The sequence below is a fragment of the Hyaena hyaena genome, unplaced genomic scaffold (genome assembly GCF_003009895.1).
Source record: "Hyaena hyaena isolate Hyena2069 unplaced genomic scaffold, ASM300989v1 scaffold_119, whole genome shotgun sequence".
In the NCBI taxonomy this organism is placed as follows: Eukaryota; Metazoa; Chordata; class Mammalia; order Carnivora; family Hyaenidae; genus Hyaena; species Hyaena hyaena.
Genome location: NW_024080750.1, coordinates 2,341,435 through 2,358,144, shown reverse-complemented (window position 1 = coordinate 2,358,144; position 16,710 = coordinate 2,341,435). Strand labels below are relative to the sequence as shown.

Below are 16,710 nucleotides of genomic sequence, written 5' to 3'. Positions count from 1 at the left end.
CGCAGCCCTCCTGAGGTGCCTCCACTAGACTTTCCTGGGAGCCCTTCACATATCACGGAGGTTAATGTGCTCAAGGTCACACAGTTGGCAGCCAAGCTGGAACTCAGACTCAGGTATCCTGGCTCCAAGGTCACTCCCCCCTCAGTCCTAGACCGTGCACTTCCGCTCTGCTTGTCCTCAGGCCTCACCCCAACACACAAGCTCTATCGTGTATCTTGTTGGGGCTCCTGGGGGGTTTAGTCGGCTAAGCTTCTGACTCTTGATTTCGGCTCAGGTCATGGGCTCACAGTTGGTGTGATGGAGCGCGCACTGAGAGCGGGGAGCCTGCTGGGGATTCTCTCTCTGCCCCTTCCCCTGCTTGCCTTCTCTCTCTCTCGAAATAAATAGATGAACATTTACATAGTATCTCTTGTTGAAGGGGCCAAATAAGAACAGAAAGTTCCTTTAAGAAGTTGCAGGGATGAATCATACTTTCCTCAACTGTGTTTTGGTTTTTTCCATCTATTTACTACGAGCAAAAATTTTATGATGAAACTTCCTGTAGGGAGATTGTCACACATCTACGACTAGACATCAGGAGGGTGACTTCCTACCTGTGTAATGAAGCAAGGCTCCTTTACATGGCTTTTAGAACCTGGGTTCATCTAAGCTTGATGTGGGTTTATTTTTACTGAGGGCATGGCTCGTTGCTGGAGTGAGGGATTTATTGTCTACATTGTTGTACATTTTAGGCTGGGCCAAAATGGCTCCCAAGCTGCCTCAAAATGGCGGGTGCCCAAGCTGAATGCACGTCGCATGGCTCTGACTTCAGAGAGTCTAGGGCTGAATTATGTGGTACATTCAGAATTGATGATGATGGCATTTCCCATCAGGCTAATCTCTTTGTGAGGCTAATTTTGGAGGAAGGAGGCGGTATGCAGGCAACATGTGAAATGATTAAACTCAAAGCTGGGTCCAGTCCTGACTCCACCATTTACCATATGGTGGTCCTGTTTCTCATTTATTTATAGAAAGGGGGCATGATAAGACCACCCTCCCCACAGGGTCATTGGCAAGATTCAAAGAATACGTACATTCAGGACAGCTCCTGGTTTGTGGTTGGCCCGCAAACCACAACGACAATGACGTAGTTACTATTACGTGATAGCGATGACAGTCATCATGTTAGACATCCACAGGAAGTTAGATTCACAAAGCCGAAGTCTCTCAAATGCCATGTTAACTCTTCAAGCCATTCCAACTGTCTACATAATATTCTGGATCTTAATGGTTCAGAAATAGAGCTGGTAAGAGGAACTTCCACCCCAACCTACCAAATGGCTGTGCGCATCTCACCCTCCAAGAGAGCCAACACACTGTGCATAAAGTAGCTTTTGCATTGGGACAATATGTTTGACGAGTTACCCCAGTGTATGTGCACAACTTAGCAATACGTATTTTCATTCATAGTTGTATTATTTGGTTGTTGTAAATTATTCATAAATTATGTACATGTATTAGGTTGAACTATATGAAACTGATATTTTTGTAGGTCATCACAGGCAAATGTCTACAATTTCATGTGGCTCAACCCTCTGGCGATTTTTTAAATTAAAATATTAGGAAGTGCAAATTTATTTTTTTTACTTTTTAGATAACACACATAAATCGTAACCTTTTTGGCGACCTTGGGCGAAATATTTGCTGGAGCAAAGCCTGATTTCCTCATCCCTGGAGGTAACAATAGCCCCACCTTCACAGCCTTATAGTGAGATTTAAAAAACAATACAGGGGCTTTCTGGATGGCTCTGTGGGTTAAGCATCAGACTCTTGACTTCAGCTCAAGTCATGATCTTCTGGCTCAAGAGTTTGAGCCCTTGAGTCAGGCTCTTCACTGACAGCATGGAGCCTGCTTGGGATTCTCTCTCTCTCTCTGCCCCTCACCTGCTCATGCTCTCTCTCTCTGTGTCTCAAAATAAATAAATAAACTTTAAATAAAAATAATACGTATGTATGAATTTCTTATTGTAATGGGGCGTCATCAAAGTTAAGCTATTATTAGCTCAACATGCTAAATCTATTTCCATTGATACACTTGTTTTACAAAATGGGGCTGTTCCTGCCCTGTCCCTTGCAACACAGGATGACGTTCTTGTATAATCCTCAGCGTGATGCAGAACGATCGCCAACCACTTCATCGAATGGATTTTTAACGATTGTTAAGCTGTGCCTTTATTCGCGGCCGGTGGGTTGTCTGGGTCTTCTCTCATCCGTGTGGGCTGAGCTCTGGGCAAACCCTTCTCCTGAAGGTCTGTGGACTGAATCCCTGGCCCAGGCGGTGTTTCCTTCTGGCCCCACCCTGCCCTTTCCCTCTCTCCACTTTCGGAGGGGAAAATTTGTTTGACATCTTCAGAGAAGTTCTGGGCTGCAGATTTGGGGGTGTGGAGGTGGGGCGGGACTCTGCTGGCCCAGGTATGGCTGTAAAACCAGATAAAGGGGCTGATTATGCATGCTGATGGCAGCCCAGATAACCTCGGGCTTACAAAACCATCCTTGCAGATAGTTTTAAAGATGCCCTTCTTTTGTGATTATAATATGTCCCTGCTCCACCCTCCAGCTGCAACTTTATCCCATTTGGAAGGCCGCAAAGGGGTTGAGAATCTGCAACCCAAATCCTTCCCTCTGATCTCCCTTCCTTGACTATTTTCAGTCCATCTGAAAGGTCCGGTGTATTTAGGCTTTTTTTTTTTCTGTGTGGAGTGAAAGACACGTTGCGGATTTTTCATATGTTTGGACGCAGAGGCCAGGCTCGGGGAAAGCACACGCGAGGCGGAATGGGAGCTTGTCCCTAAACTGGTTTGAACGCCCGCCCCGTGTTGGAGCCGGGGCCCTGGGCCGGACGCCCACTTTTGGAGATTTGAGGGTGAAATGCAAAGAAAGCAAAACAGGACGGAGGCACAGGGTGGGGCTGGGCCTTCTCGGGCACCTCTCGGAGCCTGGAGGGCGGGGCGTCCACTGCGAGATGAGACAAAACCGGGCGGTGAAGGGCGCCCCACTCTCGGGGAAGTCGGCCACCCTCCAACCCCTGCAAGAGTGAGTGCGAAACTACCGACGGGAACCCGGGCTCTCAAGGAAAGCTGGAGAAGCCGGCTTTGGGCTGGGCTTTGGGGGTGGTGGGCGTTGAGCAAAAGCGCCCCAGGAGGCCGCCAGAGCCGCCCTCACTGTTCCCCCTCCACCCCAGCACGTGTCTGTACCTGGGGCTCTGGCGCTCGCTCGCTCGCTCTCTCTCGCTCTCGCTCTCTCTCTCTCCCTCCCTCCCCCCACTCGCCAAGCCCCAAACAGCTTCGGAGCCTTTAATGTGCTGTTCCCTCTGCCTAGAACATCTCCCCCCAAATCTCGGGGCGCCCCAAATTGGGCTGGCTCCTTCTCCACTTGAACTCCAAGATTAAACATCATCTCCAACCTCCCTGGTTTATCTTTGTTCACAGGGTTTATCGCTCCCTGAAGTCTGTTTACTTTCTGCTCTGAATCTGTTTTCTCTTTCTCACCTAGGTGTGCTCAGTGCCTGGAAGACAGCAGATGATGCCCTGACCCTGAATGACAGTGTCTCTCGGGGTGCCCCCTCGGCTTTAAGGGGGCTCCCACATAGGCTCCAAGGTCCGGTGCGGAGCACGGCCGAGGCGATGCCCGGGGTTCTGCATTTGGGACCAGCTGCCGGGGCTGGGATTCTGCAGGTGGATAAGGAGCAGGCTTCCAGAGTGTTCTCTGTGGTACAAACCCTGGGAGGGGGAGGGGAGGGGTATCAGCACAGGCCTCCTGGGGGAGGGAGCCCCAGGCGGGGAGTAAGAAAGTCATATTCAGCTTGGCATCCCTGGGTCAAGCCTTTCATTCAGGTCCTGACACTGAGCATGGAGGTGGGGGGAGGGGGGGTGCCTGCTGTTATTCTCCTGCCTCATTACTGATCTTTATGCCACACCTGCTTTGCCTCCCCACCCCTCCCCAGGTGACGGTTGTCCCCAGGCTTGGGTGAGCTTTCCTTTTTTGTTTTTGTTTTGTTTTGTTTTGATTTTTTATTTTTTTCAAATAGTTTATTGTCAAGTTGGTTTCCATATTTTTTTGTTTTCTGTTTTATTTATTTATTTTTTTACAAATACCAAAAATATGGAACGCTTCACGAATTTGCGTGTCATCCTTGCGCAGGGGCCATGCTAATCTTCTCTGTATCGTTCCAATTTTAGTATATGTGCTGCCGAAGCGAGCACTTGGGTGAGCTTTCTAAAGCTCGTGTGGGGCTTGCCATCGCCTCCAGGTCCCTCACACTCCTGCCTACTCCCCAGCCTGGCACCGGACAGGCGCCCAGAATTCATTTGCTGGGTGAGGGGCAGAGCAGAGCCCCAGGATTCTACAGTCCCTTCGACTCCACCCTCCATCTGCAAGCGGAGCCTCCCCTCTGGATTGGAAAAAGGTTTAGTTCTCCCCTTTATTCTGCAAGTAAGTTCTGCAGAAAGCTCTTAAATGGAACAATAAAAGCCCCTGCCTTGGCGACAAACATTGTATTATCTGCAATTCTGGCTAATTCTCAAGTGTCAGTAGCACCACTCCCCAAGGCCATGCGGACTCCCGGTGACTGGAGCCCAGGCTCACGGACCTTCTTTGTGCCTCAATTTTCCCCTCTGTGTAATGGGGATCATAATGTGTGCCTTCGATTGCTGTTAGGACGGCAAAGGGATTAACTTCTGGAACGGAGGTAGAGCAGCGACTAGCCCACAGTGAGCCCTTCATGAATGTTAGATGCTATTTTAATGAGTAAGAAGCTCTTAACTGTGAGAAGTTCTTGGCCATTTCGAGCCTGTTCACCTTGTTAATGGGAGACCTGGACTGAAGAGTTCTGACTATAAATTCTGTGTTTTCCCTTACACCCCAGGACCCCCCAGTTTGGGATTTGGGAACCACGATCATTTGTTAAATAGTCAAAGTTGGGTGAGATGGGGTCACCAACTCTTCAGTTACCATCAGATCACTGGTGTTTCACTGGGGACGGAACTGTCAAGCATACACATCAAAGCAAGAACTAAACTGCTCTCGGAATCCAGAAAAGTCATTCTCACGCCCACAGGGATAGAAAGCATCTGCCTACCTGGGGGCCCAGGGGGCTCAGTCAATTGAGCTTCCAACTCTTGATTTCAGCTCAGGTCATGATCTCACGGTTCGTGAGTTCAAGCGCCGCACTGGGTGCTACACTGACAGCGTGGAGCCTGCTTGGGATTCTTTCTCTCTCTCTCTCTCTCTCTCTCTCTCTGCCTGCCCCTCCCCAGCTCATGTTCACCCCCTCTCTCAAAATAAATAAAGACATATTAGGGGGGGAAAAGCCTTTGCCTACGCGTGGCCGACTCCTTTTCCCTCAGCTCCACGGGGGCTCAAAAACTTCGGTCTAGAACTGTGACTCTTCCTCAGGGAGCCCTAGAAATGTATGGGTGCCTTATGTGCTTTGTCACAGAGGCTGGGGGGCAGCTGGCATTCACGCACATCCTCCAGAGCAGTTGTCCAGTAAGAGCTGTTCTGCCCGCGTGACTTTGAATGCCCCTCCCCCCTGCGCCTTCTCCCCGGGTTCAGCCAAATAACCAGTTTAGACAAATAACTAGTTTGCCTCGAAACCTGATCCCGTGTAATACGAAGTGTTTTTCTCATAGTGTTGACACCTTCAGAATTTTCGAGGAGTACAAGCATCGTGTAAGATGAGGGGAAATACATTTTTTTCTGTTTGGAACAATTTGCAAGAGTCACCATTTTGGGGGTCGTGTCACCAATCGCATCGTCACCGCCCCTTTGGCTTGTCCCCGCTAAGCCGTGAGCTCCCAGAGGTGGCTCTGCATGCAGCCACAAGCACAGAGCCCATCTGACTCGGAGCCGGGTTTGGGCACTTCCCAGCTCTGTGCCCTTGGGCAAGTCTTCAGCTGCTCTGAGCCTCGGTTTCTCCATCTGTCACCGTCAGGTGGGGTATCCTAAAGTTCCAATCTCATAGGGTGGATGCAAAGGTACGGTGAGGGAGTGGGGGCCGTGTGCTCAGCCCCGTGATGGGAGCACAGAGATTACAACCGTTATCCAAGATGTGATGAGTAAATGGTTGGATGGATCCAGGGGTGAAGTGGACCTCAAGAGGGTGTGTGTATTTTGTGTTGTGTCTGTGGTATGTAGTGGTCTTTAGTGGGGACAGGGGTGCTGGTGAACACACACACACACACACACACTCACACATGCACACACAGGGGCCAGCGCAAGACCCCTGGGGTCTTCCTTCTGGCTCACCTCTGTTCCCCTCTCTCGGCACCCCGCCATTGCTCCAATGCTGAGTGTGTGGGGAGCTCTAAAACAGCCCAAGCAGCCCACGCTACAGCGTGGCCTTGGTGTACAGGGGCCACGCCAGGGGTCAGGAGGGCTTGGCTCCAGTCCCAAGCCACCATTTATTAACTGAGTGACCTTGACCTGTTGACTCCATTTCCTCACTAGTAGACCACTAGCGATTAGATATGTTGGGGAGGGTGGACGGGGATCCCACACCCCTCCCACTCCCTTGTTCCTGGAGGCTCACATCTGCAGGGGGACTGGGGTGGGGGGGGTGAGGCAGGACAGGACAGGAGATGGGAACAACGGAGGCACGGACGTCTGTGGAGGCATCTCCACTTGTGGGAACCTTCTCGGTCCCTCACCAGCATGCAGGTGTGTGGAGCAGGGAGAGGTTTGGGGCTGGTGAAAGGTACCCCCGGCAGAAAGAGCAGGAAGCACAAGCCGGCCAGAGTTGGACCCTGGCTTCACATCCTCTCGCCAAACACCAATGACGGTTCCGTTTGGGAGGATGGGACACAGTCAGAAACGCCCCCTTGGCCACCCCGTCCTTGAAAAGGACATCTCACCTGATGTAGACGTGTGGTGGAGCTCACCTCCTCGGTCACGGCCCCGCACTTCAGGTACCTGCAGTGTATACCGGCTTCCTGCAACATCCAGGGATTCAAGTCGGTGGACTGGGCGCCTCCTGTGCGCAGACACACGCTCAGTGCTGAGGAGAGGACCGTGAACAGGATGGCGTCCTCGTCCTCATGATGACCATGTGGCAAGAGAAGTAAAAATGGCACCAGTCAGAAGGCTTCCTCCCCGCCTGGCAGAGCCAGGTGACAAACTGCTTTCTCTATATTCATTTCATATAGGAGGAAACCGGAGATTTGCCCAAGATCTCACAGCTGTAAAGGGCGAGAGGCAAGATGGACACCTTGGTCTGTGTCCCTCAGCGCCTGTGTTCCGGAATGTGCTGCGCTGGCTTCTTCCTGCGGCTGTAACATCATCGCACACGCAGCGAGTGGCGCAAGCCAAACCAGCATCGTACAGCTCTGGAGGTCAGACGTCTGAGACGGTCTCATTAGGGCCGAAGTCAAGGTTCTGGCAGTCATGCAACTCTGGAAACTCTCAGCGGGCTCTTGTTTCTTGTGTTTTTACTGGCTTTCTTCTGCATTTCTTGCCTCGTGGCCCCTGGTTCCGTCAGTGAAGACAGCAGCGCAACCTTTTCCGATCTCTCCTCTGCTTCCCTCTGATGAGGACCCTGTGTATCTTGGGTCCACCTGGATAACCCAGGATAATCTCCCCTTCTCTCAAGGTCCTTAATTTAATTGCATCTGCAAAGCCCCCTTTGCACGTATTCTGAGCCTCACCACGTGGACATCTTCCGGGGCCATCATTTCATTCTGCCTCCCACGGTGCATATAGTAAGAAGGAGTGGGGTGCCCAGTACCGGTGTGTGTCCTGTGTGTGTTCTAGATCAGTTAGGTGGTCTCTCTGTGCCTCCGCTTCCTCATTTGTACGATGGGGGTGAGGACGGAGTCTGTCTGGTGGGGCTGTCGGAGGAGTAAGGAAGTTGGTAACTGTAAAGTGCTGACCCTGTGTTGGGCACAGAGGAAGCATTAGCTGTCGGGCCAGCCTGCGTCTGCGCTTAGGGCCGCCAGTGACTAGCTGCACCTTTGGGGGCAAGTAAGTCCCTTGCCCACCTGTGGCCACCCCATCTGGACTCTTTCCTGATCATTCCACGTGACTCTGAAATTCCCTTTCAGTTTTGACATTTGATCCATCTGTGGCCCCCTGTGTATGTGTGGGTGGGTGTTTGTGCATGAGTGTGTGTGCGTGCGTGCGTGTGTGTGTGTGTGTGTGTGTGTGTGTATGAGGGTGGGTGGGATGGAGACCGGGAGAGACACTGTGAAATGTTTATATTTTATGCCTTTTGATGTAATTCCAGTCCAACCAGATCTGAAATCATGCAGCAGGAAGCTCCTTTAAATGTTTAATTTGTTGTTTTTCTTAGGAATGATTATTTCCACATTGAGCCCAGAGACACTCAGGGCTCATCCCGTCTTCTCTCCTTTGATCGCTCCTACCCTCGCTGGGAGGGGTTGTTTACCGCTGATGATCAGGTGGGCTTTGCACCAACAACACTCCTGGCACCAGCAATCGCCCCCAAAAGACTGATGCACAGAGAAGGCTGGGTCCTCTATCCCTGGGGAACGTGATAAATTTGGGAAACCTTTGCAGCTTGTCCTGGAGAGGCTGGGGCGAGGGGATCACTTAGAAGAAATCCAATTTCGAATTCCTTCCTAAAAGCCGCAGTGGTATTTTACAAGATGGCCTGTGAGTGGGAGGCTGGGTTAAGGGTGGGGGTGTCACGAGTTGCATTTCTCTTGAAGAACTTTCTCAGGGGTTAAATTTTTAGGCCAGCAGCTTGGTCCTGGTGTTTTTGAACAAGGGAGTGAATTGGAGGAAAATCCCATAGATTTAGTAAAAACTGAAGTGAGAGATACTTTTGATTTTTAAGCAACTTAAACCCCAAACAAGCCAGAGGTGGCCCCAGGCAGCATCCCTGGCCTTTGCGCTGCTAACCAGGAGGTTGTAGGGACCGAGCTGGGGAATGTTTGTGGGTGGGGTGGGGTGGGGTTCATGCCTGACCCGCAAGCCTACTCCAAAGGCTCCTTCTTTACAAGTGACGGAGGACACCAGAGCGCCATCCCTGTCGGGGCTGCCGGAGCCCTACATCCTCGTCGAGGCTGAGCATCAGCCCCTGAGGGGCTGCGGAGGGAACTGAGTCCACCATTGCATGGGGTGGGAACTTCCCAAAAGTCCAAAAGGGGGTAGGGACATGATGGCGTACTTTAGGACAAAGCATATAACTCTCTGTGCCTCAGTTTCCTCATCTGTAAGAGGAGTGTGGCTTTCAGCTCATAATGATGTCTCAAAGGTGAAACGAGCTCATGGGGGCAAGAAGGTCCCAGTGAACAGCAGCTGGAGGACTTCCAAATGGAATTGGCTTTATTGTTTTTGGCTTTCATTTTTTTTTTTTAACGCTTATTTTTGAGAGAGAGAAAGAGCATACACGAGCGGAAAGAGATGGAGGGGCAGAGATGGGGGGCAGAGGATCTGAAGCAGGCTTCAGGCTCTGAGCTGCCAGCAGATGTCCGGACGCGGGGCTTGAACCCACGAACAATTTGCTGGTGACCCGAGTGGAAGTCAGACGCTTAACCGACTGTGCCACCTAGGCGGCCCTGTTTGTTTTGTTTTCTTATTATAACTGAAGGTTATAACTGGACGTCCGCCTGGGCGGACAGATCTCAGAAGGTCTTAAACAGCAGACCAAGAAGTCTGGATTTTCCTGGTCACCAGTTTGTGGCAGGGTGCTTCACTTGGAGGATCTTAAGCAGGCCAGCGCCAAGCTCGGGAAGGCATTTCATAAAAACCTCTCTTTGAAGGACTTGATGATGAAGAAAGTTTTCATCTTTGCAAACCAAAGGTGAAATGCCCCATCATAGCACAGTCAGGAAACAAGCCCAGCCTGACCAAGGCCACAGAAAACAGTCCATCTGCTGATTTAAAAATAGCACACAATGGGCGCCTGGCTGGCTCAGTGGGTGGGGCATATGAGTCTTGGCCTTGGGGTCAGGTGGAGATTTTAATAAAAACTAAGATGTATATGTATGAAAAAATAGCACTCCGTGACACAGTCAATGAAGAAGTGCAGCACTTATCCACATATGTCGCCAATGATCTTAAGCAAAAAGCAGAATGTTCAAAAGCCTAATTCAAATAAGTGATTGGGCGCCTGGGTGGCTCAGTCGGTTAAGCATCTGACTTCGGCTCCAGATCATGATCTCACTGCCCCTCCCCTGCTCGTGCTCTGTCTCTCAAAAATAAATAAACATTAAAAACAAAAACAATTAAGTTATTTAGGACACTCTTTGGCAGAGAGGAGGAATCAGGACTTGTGAGCTAAATGATGAAACCGATTTACAGGGGAATTCATTATATATCTTGTAATGATTGGAGTGGTAGGAATTTTTATAAAAAGCTTATTTTTGAGAAGAGAGAGGGGGAGAGAGAGAGAATATGAGCAGAGAGAGGCAGAGAGACAGGGAAACACAGAATCTGAAGAGGTCCAGGCTCCATGCTGTCAGCACAGATCCCGATGCGGGGCTTGAACTCATGAACTATGAGATCGTGACTTGAGCCATCCAGGTGCCCCTAGAAAAAAAATTTTTTTTTTCAGATTGGTAGATGGCAGTTTTAATAATAGCAAAGGGAACTTACATGAGGCTCATCTTTGGTGGTGAACTGATGAATGGATCCCTATACTCCCCTTCCAAATCTTAAGTTTATAAAGAGGCCCAAATTGGGCTCAGTCATATGTACCATGCAGATGTTTCAACATCACAACACCATTGTGAGGCTATGTTCTTGGAGTAGCCTTTGAGAGTGGGAAAATCAAGTGGAATCCACATTCCAAGGACAGGGGAGCAAGTGTGGAGTTAGAGTGACTGAGTCCAGTGCACTAGTCAATAGACAGTCACTGCTTTTTTTTTTTAAATTTTAATTTTTTAATTTATTTTTTATTTTTTTCTCTTTTTATTTATTTATTTATTTATTTTCCTTACAAATAGTTTATTGTCAAGTTGGTGAAAATTTTAAAAAAAGATTTTTATTTTTAAGTAATCTCTACATCTAATGTGGGGCTCGAACCCATGACCCTGAGATCAAGAGTAGCATGCTCCACTCACTGAGCCCGCCAGCTGCCCCTGGAGTGATAGAAGTTCTTAGAAGCTCGTGAACAAGGGACCCTGCATTTTCTGTGCTGGGTACTGGGTCCAGCAAGTTCTGTGTCCGGACCTTGTACCAGCTCACCCTCACCCAGATGAACCTCCAGCCACCTTGAGGTCTGATGCCCTCCAAGGACAGGGACCTCTCTGGCTTCCGTCATCTCTGCACGTGTATGCACGGGGTTGGTCTTTCCTTTATTTATTTATTTATTTATTTTAATATTTTTTATTTATTTCTAGGAGAGAGAGAGAGACAGCATGAGCAGGGGAGGGTCAGAGAGAGAGGGAATCACAGACTGAAACAGGCTCCAGGCTCTGAGCTGGCAGTCAGCACAGAGCCCGACGTGGGGCTCGAACCCACGAACCGTGAAATCATGACCTAAGCGAAAGTCAGACGCTTAACCGACTAAGCCACCCAGGTGCCCCTGGCCGTTCCTTTAAAGCAGGGTTTGCAAGGACAAGATGTGGGCACAGAGAAGGTGGGGAAAGAAAAACGGGGAGTGGGGGCAGCTAGGCTTCTAAGGCAAGTCCAAGGTCTGTCTCAAGGGGCCACTGCCCTCTTGACTTCTCATGGCAACAAACCTCTAGAGTTTAAGAGAAACAGACTTTTAAGGGTTGACAGCGATTCACATTTTAAAGAACGCAAGCCCTAAATAAGAGACTACGGAAAAACTAACCGGGACTCTTGAAAAATGCCCGTGTCATCAAAGACAAAAAGCAAAAACAACAGGGGCCCCTTGGTGGCTCTGTCGGTTAAATGTCCGACCCTTGATTTCAGCTCAGGTCACGATCTTGAGGTTTGTGGGTTTGCGCCCTTCGTCGGGCTCTGTGCTGACAGTGCAGAGCCTGCTTGGGATTCTCTCTCTCCCTCTCAAAATAAAGAAATAATCTTAAAAAAAAACAACAACCCCCCTCCCCCCAAAAACAGTAGAATAGTTCTAGATGGAAGGAGACTTAAATACAAGTTCTAGGCTAGGACATCTGGGGACGTGGGGATGTGGCTGTGTGGTAGGTAATGCTATGTGTACTATTATGTTGGTATGATAATAGAATAATAGCGTGCTATTATCATGCTAATACATATCACACATCTAACACTTCACATTAATAGTGTGAAAACGTGTTGTGGTTCATGTAAAGGACGTCCTTCATCACAGGTGTGTATATGCAGACACAGTGTCAGTCACATATGAATATGGAGAAAGCGATGCGAGGAGAGTATCGAGCAGAGAATCTAAGGAAAGATAGTCAAGTGTTCATTGTTCTTTGGTTTTTGTTTTTTGTTTTTTTTGTGTGTGTATGTGTTTTGCAGGGGCATCTTTTCTTTTTGTTTGTTTGTTTGTTTTTAGTTTATTTCTTTTAAGAGACAGAGAGAGAGCAGGGTATGGGTAGAAAGACGGGGAGAGAGAGAGGGTCCCAAGCATGCTCCCTACAGCGCAGAGCCTGTCATGGGGCTCACGAACCGTGAGATCACGACCTGAGCCAAAACCCAGAGTCAGATGTTTAACCAACTGAGCCACCCCTGCACCCTGGCAGGGCTGGGGGATGGGGCACAGCTTTTCAAAATAAAAAGTTGGGGGAAACCATGCATAGTCTATACCCTGGGCAAATCAGCAGGTCATATCTGGTTCATGAGCCCCCTGATTTATGACTTTTGTATGAAATCACCTGACACACAGGGAACTTGTTGCTGACTCTTACCTCTGTGATGCCTTTCTGACTCCCTGAGAGCTAAGCCAGGGCTCTGTACGGGCACTTATGAGAGTTCGGGCCATTGGGTTAGACCTAGGTATCTGTCTGTCTTCTCTTAATTAGGGTGTGAATGGAGAAGGGATATTTCCTGCTCACTTTGGCTTCTCTCTCCTCCCTCTGTCCTGTGTTACTAGGGCTAGAATGAGCTGCTAAGAAGGTAAAACCCCCAAATCACCCAGGCGCCCCGGAACAAGTGTTCATTTTAATTGCACGCTTGGAAGGCCAGCAGGAGGGGCACTGGGCGGCTCCGTCAGTTGGCCGGATTCTTGATCTCGGCTCGACCACCATCTCACGGTACATGAGGTTGACCCTCACGTCAGGCTCGGTGCTGACAACTCAGACACTGCTTAGGATTCTCTCTCTGCTCCTTCCCTGCGTTCTCTCTCTCTCTCTCTCTCTCAATATAAATAAAGAAATAAACATTTAAAAAAATGTATGAAAGGTCAGCAGGAAGGGGTCAGGTCTGGTGTGGCCAGGGCTCCACTCCATGGAGTCAGCCCTTCTGTAGTTTGGCCGCACTACCCAAGGCTTGCCCTCCCAAGGATCACTCACCGATCAAGATGGCTTCTGGAGCTCCGTCCATTGCATCCACATTCTAACCACCAGGAAAGAGGAAGGAACAGAGAACAAATCAGGGAGAGGCTCTATGCTAGCCACCTTTTGCGAAAGATTCCCCAGAAGCTTTCATTTGCATCTCATTGAGTAAACTTCAGCCCGTGGCCATGGCTAGCTGCAAAGGAGGCTGACAAACGGTGTTTTCATTCCAGGAGGCCCCGTGCCTTCCTGAAGGGCAGGTTCAGTTCCTGCAGAAGAAGACAAGGGTGACACTAAGGGACAGACGTTCTCGGCCACCCCTCTAACCCTTCAGAGGGCCTGGCAGATACTCGACCAAAGGTTGGTGGACTACGTCCCACTGGCCAAATCTGGCCACTGGCCGGTCTGTTCACAGCCCATGAGCTAACGACAGTGCTTTCGTTTTTTCAACAGTTATGTTTAAAATGCTTCTCCAAGAACCATATATAACAGCCTCCAGCCTCCGTGTGGCCTTCCAGATAGTAAGGCCTGAAACATTTACTACCTGGCCCTTTAAGAAAAAGTTTGTGGACCTGTACCAGACACTTAATACATTCTTTGAAAGATTTACCTTTTCAAGGATTTCCCAGCCATCCGCCACCGGCCAAGTCTTGGAGAAGGGCAGCAAGCTGTCCCCACGGGGCTAGAGACTAGGAGGGGGCAGAGATAAATAATGAGTGAAACGTAATTAGCTACAGTTGTGCTTTGTGCTCTGAAGAACTGTGGGTGCTGATACGGGGGGGGGGGATGACTCTATTTTGGGCCCCCCAGGGAGGGGCTGCAGAACTGGTTAGCTGAAATCTTAAATAGCAGTTGGCCTGGTGAGGTGTGCGCCTTGTGGAGGGGGAAGCATTCCAGGCCCAAGAAAGAGCAGGGACGGAGGCCATGGGGAGGAAGATCTTGGTGTCATCCAGAAGTGACAAATGGCCCGGGTGTGGTGTTGTGTAGGAATGACAGGAGAGGGGAGAGAGGCAGCAGAGACTCAAGGAAACCCTTCCCCAGCGAGACCTGCAGGAACCTATCAGCGGACGGATCCACGTTGTCTTTGTGCATTTTCCTGTTTTCCAGCAGCTTCTCAAATGCCGTGAAATAGCCGTTTCTAGAATGTATCCACTGTCCTTTCTTTTCATCCTCACCGCCTTCCCTTGAGTCTCTTATAGAAAACAAAAGGTAGGGATTCCAGAAAGACTGGTCCAGCCGCATGGAAAGCGGCCCAGGAAACTGCTTGGTGATGGCGGCAAATGCGCTAAGAAAATTATCCTGTAATTGAAGGGGAAATTCTTTATTAGGATTGTTGAAGAGTTCTACAAGCTTCTTTCATCTGCTGCTCACTCCACACTTTAATTAATCGGAATTCAGGAGTCTTCCCAAGCCTGCATTTGCACTATCTCTCATAAGGATCAGGCCTTCTGGTGCAGGTGGGGAAACTGAGGCAGGAGAGACCCTGGGCTGCGGAACTCGGGGAAGTCCTACAACAGAGAGCTGCTTTCTGAACGCTTTAGGCCTCAGGCTTCAGGAAAGAGCTCAAAGCCAACTGTTCCAAAGAAGGGGAAGAGTGTCACCTTAAAAAAATGTGTTTTTGTTAAAACTGGTTAAATCACATTTTATACGTGACCTTGAAAAAAAAATCCTGCATATAAACACATGAACATTTATGACTTATTTTTATATCACAACTGACTATGGAAAATCCTGATGTGCCTGCTGGGTTGTTCTACTTTTTCTTTTCTTTTTTTTTTAAGTTTATTTATTTATTTGAAAGAGACAGACACTGTGAGTCGGGGAGGGGCAGAGAGAGAGAGGAGAGAGACAGAATCCCAAGCAGGCTCTGCGCTGACATCGCAGAGCCCAACTCGGGGCTCAAACTCACGAAACAGATCGTGACCTGAGCTGAAAGCAAGAGTCGGATGCTTAACCAACTGAGTCACCCAGGCTCCCCAATTCTCCTTTTTCTTGATACTTAACTCAAACCCAGTGCAAACTAGCTTAAACAAAAATGGTAATGTGTAATCTCTCCTAAAAGAGAAAGTCTAGGAGGCAGGCAAGCCTGGTTCCATGAGCTTCCATGATGTCACCAGCTCACTCTCTCTCAGCCTTCCTTGCTGTCTTTCTCACTGTCTCACTTTCTCAACTTTTCTCTCTCTCTTCTGCTTTCTAGACTCTCGGTGAGGTAGCTGTCAACAGCTCATAGAACTTTATTGCAAACTCAAGGGAAAGATGGGTTCTTTTTCTCAATAGGTCCAGGAAAATCCCCAAAGCAATCAATACAGAGACGCATGTCAAATGGTTTTGCTCATCATTCTGATAATATTCCTCCCCTGGGCATTTTCAAGAGACATTTGTAAAGTTTCCAATTGCTTTCAGCTGTGGTTTTCATTTTTGTCTTTGTCACTGCACTTTTTCTTTGGAACTATGTAGAAAAACAGACACACACCAATCATCTATTAGCCTACCAAGGATACAATCTATTACCCTACCAAGTAATACAATCACTGCTATCCTTTTGAGGTGTCTCCATCTCTGGGCCCCAAAGCATACATGCCAAGTGTGATTATGATAATGGCATGGGAGGCAGTATAGTTTATGTGGGCTTTGGAACTAATGGATTTGGGTATGAATCTTACTTTTTTTTTAATGTTTATTTATTTTTTGAGAGAGAGAATGGGAGAGAAAGAATCCCAAGTAGGCTCCATGCTGTCAGTGCAGAGCCCAATGAGGGGCTCAATCCCCAGAACCCGAGATCATGACCTGGGCAGAAATCGAAAAGTCCAACACTTAAACAACCAAGCCACACAGGGAGGCCCCCTTTTTTAAGTAGGCTCCACGCCCAAGGTAGGGCTTGGACTCACATTCTACGGAGTGAGCCAGCCAAGTGCCTGCCTAAATTCTACCATTTTAATTCTTTCTGTAAAAAAGTTATTTATTTGTTTGTTTGTTTATTTAGAGCATGAGCAGGGGAGAGGCGGGGGGGCGGGGAGCACAGGCAGGGGAGGGGCAGAGAGAGAGAGAGGGAGACACAGAATTCAAAGCAGGCTCTCAGCTCTGAGCCGGCAGCACAGAGCCTGATGCGGGGCTCGAACCTACGCAACGTGAGATCACTACCTGAGCCCAAGTGGGACACTTAACCGACTGAGTCACCCAGATGCCCCTGATTGGACACTTCTGACCAATGCTTGCGGCCCATGGAATGCCGTGTGCTGATTGGCTCAGGTCTGAGCGACCTGAACCAATCACGGTGGAAGGCAGGGAGAAAGCGCCTGGATTGGTGGATTGCGTGAGCAGGCGG

At 49.2% G+C, this 16,710-nt stretch overlaps 1 non-coding gene across 1 annotated transcript; it reads right to left on the bottom strand.

Annotated features, from left to right (window-relative positions):
• Positions 1-4,134: 4,134 nt before the first annotated feature.
• Positions 4,135-4,241, bottom strand: LOC120234904. The gene has a single exon (XR_005529240.1). It is a non-coding gene; the product is annotated as a U6 spliceosomal RNA (small nuclear RNA).
• Between the last annotated feature and the right edge of the window lie 12,469 nt (positions 4,242-16,710).